This window comes from Macaca thibetana, chromosome 1 (assembly GCF_024542745.1).
Source record: "Macaca thibetana thibetana isolate TM-01 chromosome 1, ASM2454274v1, whole genome shotgun sequence".
Taxonomy (NCBI): domain Eukaryota; kingdom Metazoa; phylum Chordata; class Mammalia; order Primates; family Cercopithecidae; genus Macaca; species Macaca thibetana.
Window position 1 is genome coordinate 208,369,846 of NC_065578.1, and position 6,795 is coordinate 208,376,640.

Sequence of the window (6,795 nt, forward strand, 5' to 3'; positions counted from 1 at the left end):
CGAAGGGTGTTTCAGTCAGCAGACAGTGAGAGAGCTGAGTAGCACATCTTTTCAACGTACTTGCTTAGGTGCAGAGGATCTCCAGAGTACAGATGAGGACACTTGTGAACTTGAAGCACGACAGTAGCAGAATCCACGTGCTTATTTGAGTATTTGGGGGCAAATAGGCTCATTTTTTGGTGTTTTTTGTTTGTTTTTGTTTCTGTTTTTTTTTTGAGACAGCGTCTCACTGTGTCACCCAGGCTGGAGTGCAGTGGAACAATCTTGCTCTGCAACCTTCACCTCCCGGATTCAAGTCATTCTTCTGCCTCAGCCTCCCGAGTAGCTAGGACTACGGGTGTGCACGCCCATGCCTGGTTAATTAATCAATTTATTTTATTTTATTTTATTTTATTTTATTTTATTTTATTTTATTTTATTTTATTTTTTTGAGATGGAGTCTCGCTCTGTCACCCAGGCTGGAGTGCAGTGGCGTGATCTCGGCTCACTATAAGCTCCTCCTCCCAGGTTCACACCATTCTCCTGCCTCAGCCTCTGGAGTAGCTGGGACTACAGGCGCCCGCCACTATGCCCGGCTAATTTTTTGTATTTTTAGTAGAGACGGGGTTTCACCGTGTTAGCCAGGATGGTCTCAATCTCCTGACCTCGTGATCTGCCCGCCTTGGCCTCCCAAAGTGAATTTTTGTATTTTTAATGGAGATGAGGTTTCACCATGTTAGTCAGACTGGTCTTGAACTCCTGACCTCAGGTGATCTGCCCACATCTGCCTCCCAAAGTGCTGGCATTACAGGCATGACCCGCCATGCTTGGCCTCAATTGTCTTCAAAATCAACAATTGTATATTTAAAAACGTGGCCAGGCACAGTGACTCAAGCCTGTAAACCCAGAACTTTGGGAGGCCAAGGTGGGTGGATCACTTGAGGTCAGGAGTGCAAGACCAGCCTGGCCGACATGGTGAAACCCCATCTCTACAAAAAATACAAAATTAGCTGGGCGTGGTGGTGTGCACCTGTAATCTCTGTTACTCTGGAGGCTGAGGCAGAAGAATCACTTGAATCTGGGAGGAGGAGGACTGGGCCACTGCACTCCAGCCTGGGCAACAAGGTGAGACTCCGTCTCAAGACAAACAAACAAATAAATAAATAAAGACAGTCGAACCTGATTTTCCCTTAGATTCTCCAGAGAAAGAGCTTCTATATGGAAAGAGGCAGATTACTGAAAGGAGTAAATAATTCGCAGGCAACTCATAAGCCCTGAGCTCTAGTCTGTCTCTGCCAATTAAATGCTATGGAACTTTTGGGCAAATCATTTAAAATATCTGGGTTTCAGATGATTCAGTTCCAGATGAGTGGGTCCAACCCCGGAATCTTCTCATGTGTCTTAGTGACTGTGAGCTAATGATGTTTGGTGGAGCCTTATCTGTTGAGATTTTGGAGGCTTGGGTTAAAGGTGTGTCCTTCAAAGCATTTCTTTCTCTCAGGCATACCAGAGGTGAGAGTCCCAGACCACAAAGATAGTATAAATTTGAACTGCAAATACAGGAGAAAAATGATTCATTATTAAAATTCTCAGAGTCATATTGGTTTTAGAGACAATGTAACCTAGAGGACAAGATGAGACCAGAAAGCTCTCTTGTTACACCTCTTTGCCAGTCGGTGAATTTTGTTCCTAATCTACCCTTTTACTGAAGCATAAGCCTTTGAGGGTGCTGATACTAGATAACTTACACTCTGTCTTCCTACTATTCAAGATTCAAGGTTTTATCTCCTGTCCTCACGTGGCTGTTAAAACAGTAGCCCCTCAGTTATCAAATCCAGCAACATTTATTGGGGCAGTCTGAACTGCATTTCTGTTTCATTTCTGGCTTTGCCCCGACGGATTTTGCTTATTTTCTTGCATGTTCAGTCATATATTTAAAAGCATGTTTATTATATTTTTTCCATCATTTCCAGGCGTTTTTTTGGTAGGAGGGGTCTCAGTTAATTTACTATATTGCCATAAATGGAAGTCAGCCGTCTAAATTCTATGATTCTGTGACTATTAACTGCTTTTCTCCCATTTAGCTAATTTGGATAGTTATCTTATTTCATCTTGATAAATTGGGTGTTCTGACTCCATGGTGTGTTGGAAATATCCTCAGTTCTCTTGGAGGCATATTAATAAGAAATTGCATAAGTAAACCAAAAAATCCTAAAAGCTAATGGCTATAACTTTGATATTTACATGTTGTGGCTGACCCTAGCATGGAGCTATTCAATTGTCCTCCCTCTAATATTTCAGCCTATGCCATGATACAGACCACTAAGGTCACTTGTGTTGTTTTACTAGGCAAGTATAACTACCATATTGTGAAAGATTAAACTTAAATGGCGATATTAAGTGTCAGCAAAAGTTAAATCAGTGGCGTACTAATGAGACTCCAGTTCTATCTAATGCCTAACATAGGGAAGGTCTGACTGCCCTTTGGACTGGATATGGTCTTGGGTTTCTTCGACATTGGAGGCTGAGGTACCTTATTTACTGCCTCACAGTTCTGGAGGCTATACAGCTGCTATTAAGGTGTCAGTAGGGTTGGTTTCTTCAAGCCCAGGAGAGAGGTCTCCTGGCCATCTTCTCCCTATGGGTATCAGGTTTCATTTTGGAGTAATGAAAATGTTTGAAAATGGACTGTTGTAGTGGTTGCCCAACTCTATAAATATACTACAAAACATTGCACTGTACACATTAAATGTGTGCATTGTATTATGTGAATTAAATTCCAGTAAACCTCTTTTTAAAGACTCAAAAAAATGACAGAATGACTGAAAAATTTCCAAGTTTGATGAAAATTATAAAGCTGCAAATCTAAGAATCTCAAAAAACCTTAAGCACAAGAAAGATTAAGAACATGACCCCAGGCCAGGCACAGTGGCTCATGCCTGTAATCCCAGCACTTAGGGAGGCCGAGGCGGGCAGATCACCTGAGGTCAGGAGTTCGAGACCAGCCTGACCAACATGGAGAAACCCCGTCTCTACTAAAAGTAAAAAATTAGCCAGGCATGGTGGCACATGCCTGTAATTCCAGCTACTCGGTAGGCTGAGGCAGGAGAATCACTTGAACCCAGAAGCCGGAGGTTGTGGTGAGCCGAGATTGCACCATTGCGCTCCAGCAACAGGAGAGAAACTCTGTCAAAAACCAAAAAAAAAAAACATGACCCTAAAGTACAACATAATCAAATTGCTTAAAATTAGTGATTTGGGTCCTTTGGAATTAAAGAAAAGAGAGAGAAACTAGTGATAAGAAGATACAGAAGGAAGACAGCAGATTTCTTCTCAGAAAAAAATATAAACCAGAAGACAATGGAACCACATTTTTTTTTAGGTGCTCCTTGACTTATGATGGGGTTATGGTCCAAAAAAACTCATCATAAAATGAAAATATCATGTTTAAAATGCACTTTCAACTTATATTTTCGATTTATGATGTGTTTATCTGGACATAATCCCATCATTAGTTGAGGAATGTACTGAACATGTTTCACTTTTACACCATCATAAAATAAAAAAATTGTAAGTCAGGGAAAATCTGTACTGCAAGAAAAACACTGTCAACCTAGATATCGCTCTGTCTAGTGAAAATATCTTTCAGAAACGAAGATGAAATAAAGGCTTTTCATACCAACAAAAATGGAAAGAATTCATCATGAGGAGACTTGCATGAGAAGAAATGCTGAAGAAAGCCCTTCAAGTAGAAGAAAATGATACTAGATGGAAATCTGGATCTCCATGAAGGAACAAAAAGTATTGGGTTGCAACCAATTCTGCTTCATAGCAGAATTGGGTAAATTCTGGGTATCCTATCTGGGTAAATATGAAAGTTTTAAAAATTATTTAAATCTCTTTAAAGTATTTCTCAATCTGTTTTTAATTTTATTCCCTGATGAAGCATTTTTTAGACATTTTTCCCCTAACTAAATTCTCCCCACCTCCTGCATAAAATTTTAATACCACAGATATACTATGTACTTGTTCATGTTCTGTGACCTTTTGGGGAACTACAAGCCATTATAATATTGCACACTTTTTTCAGTCTCCAGGAACTTTTTTTTTTTGCTCCTTGGTGGGTAGGAGTGGGCAATATAACCTCATTGAGAACACAGGCTATGAAGCAGAATTGGTTGTTTAAAGAGAAAAGCACAAATTATTGTGGGCTTTATGACATATGTGGAAGTAAAGTCTATGCAACAATAGCACAAAGCTGAGAGAAGAAGAATTGAAGTATGTTCTTACACTATTTGTGAAGTGATGTAATATCACTTGAAGGTAGACTGTGATAACGTAAGACGTATAGTGTAAACCCTAAAACAAACACTAAAATAACACAAGAGGAGGTATTGCTAATATGACAACAAAGGGGGTAAAATTAAATAAAAAAACTCAATCCAAAAGAAGGAATAAAAAAAAGTAAAGGGAGCAAAGAACAGATGGGACATAGAGAAAATGAGTAGCTATACGGCAGATTTAAATCTAACCATATCAATAATTACATCAAATATAAATGATGTAAACACCCCAATTCAAATGCAGGATTGTCAGATTGGACAAAAGAGCAATGCCTAACCATATGCTGCCAACAAGAAACCCACTTTAAGTATAAGAAACAGCTTTAGACCGGGTGCGGTGGCTCAAGCCTGTAATCCCAGCACTTTGGGAGGCCAAGACAGGAGGATCGCGAGGTCAGGAGATCGAGACCATCCTGGCTAACACGGTAAAACCCCGTCTCTACTAAAAAATACAAAAAACTAGCCGGGCGAGGTGGCGGGCGCCTGTAGTCCCAGCTACTCGGGAGGCTGAGGCAGGAAAATGGCGTAAACCTGGGAGGTGGAGTTTGCAGTGAGCTGAAATCTGGCCACTGCACTCCAGCCTGGGCGAGACAGTGAGACTCCGTCTCAAAAAAAAAAAAAAAAAAAAAAAAAAAAAAAAAAAAAAAGCTTTAAACAAACCACTATTGTCATCTATCAGGAATCCCCTCTTATTTATTTATTTATTTATTTATTTATTTATTTATTGAGATGGGGTCTTGTTCTGTTGCCCAGGCTGGAGTGCAGTGGCGCAATCTTGGCTGACTGCAACCTCTGCCTCCTGGATTGAAGCAATTCTCCTGCCCCAGCCTCCCGAGTAGCTGGGATTACAGGAGCATGCCACCACGCCTGGCTAATTTTTTGTATTTTTAGTAGAGACAGGGTTTCACCATGTTGGCCAAGCTGGTTTCAAACTCCTGACCTCAGGTGATCCACCCACCTTGTCCTCCCAAAGTGCTGGGATTACAGGCATGAGCCCTTGTGCCCGAGTTACTCTTATTTTTAAATCTTGTACTATATACATCTTTCTGAGTTTCATCAAGTCCTTTCTGTAATGAGGCAAGATTTGTGAGTGATACTTGGGATGAAACAATAGCTTTAAACACTTATTTTAGAAAGGAATAAAGGCTAAGTGCCAATGTGAAAAAATGAAGGAAGATAAAACAATAGATTAAATCAAAAGAATGTAGAAGAGAAAACATAAAAATAAGAGCAAATACTAATTTTTTTAAAAACAACACATCCTAGAACAAAGCCCAAATTTGGTCTTTAAAAGAGACTGATAAAATAGTAAATATCTGGTGAGATTGGTGAAGAAAAAATGGTAATATTGAAGTGAGAAAAATGGATATAACTATAGATACAACCAAAATTGAAAGAAGATAAGAAAATACTATGAACAGCTTTATGGTGATAAATTTGGAAACTTAGACAAAATGGATAAATTCTTAGAAAAATATGACCTATAGGGAAACTGTCTCAAAAACAGAAATAGTAAGACTGACTGGCTCAATATGTATAAGGAAAATAAATGGGAGGAGTAGTTAAAATTTTGTACCCAAATAAAACACCATGCCCAGATAATTTTTACAGGTAAGTTCTAAAAAGCTTTTAAGGAACACATTATTCTAATCTCAGACTTAGTTTTCTAGAGCATAATAAAAGATCAAATATCCTCCAGCTCATTCTGTTAGTTTAGTTTAATCTTGATGGCAAAATCAGGCAAGCCCGGCAGAAGAAAAGAAAAAGTCTAATTGCAACTTTAGCAAAGATGAAATTCTAAACAAGTGATAGAAAATACAATCCAGTCATAAATGTAATAAAAGATACTGTATCATAATCAATCTAGATTTATTCCAGTAATGAAAGAATAGTTTAATATTAGTGTAATGGCTAATACTGAGTGTCAACTTGATTGGATTGAAGGATACAAAGTATTGATCCTGGATGTGTCTGTGAGGGTGTTGCCAAAGGAGATTGACATTTGAGTCAGTGGACTGGGAAAGGCAGACCCACCCTTGGGTGGGCATAATCTGATCAGCCATGGCTAGAATATAAGCAGGCAGAAAAATGTGAAAAGAGACACTGGTGTAGCCTCCCAGCCGACATCTTTCTCCCATGCTGGTGCTTCCTGCCCTCGAACACTAGACTCCAAGTTCTTCAGTTTTATAACTCAGACTGGCTGTCCTTGCTCCTCAGCCTGCAGGTGGCCTATTGCGGGACCTTGTGATTGTGTGAGTTAATAATCCTTGATAAACTCCCCTTTTATATATACCTATTTCATTAGTTCTGTCCCTCTAGAGAACCCTAATTAGGAAAACACACATCACACACGCGCACACACACACAGGACTTTATAAAATTGAGATGAAAGGAGAAAAATGATATATTAATAGATACAGAAAAATTAATGCTTTTTAATGATAAAAATATAGAAAACTAAGAATATTAATAT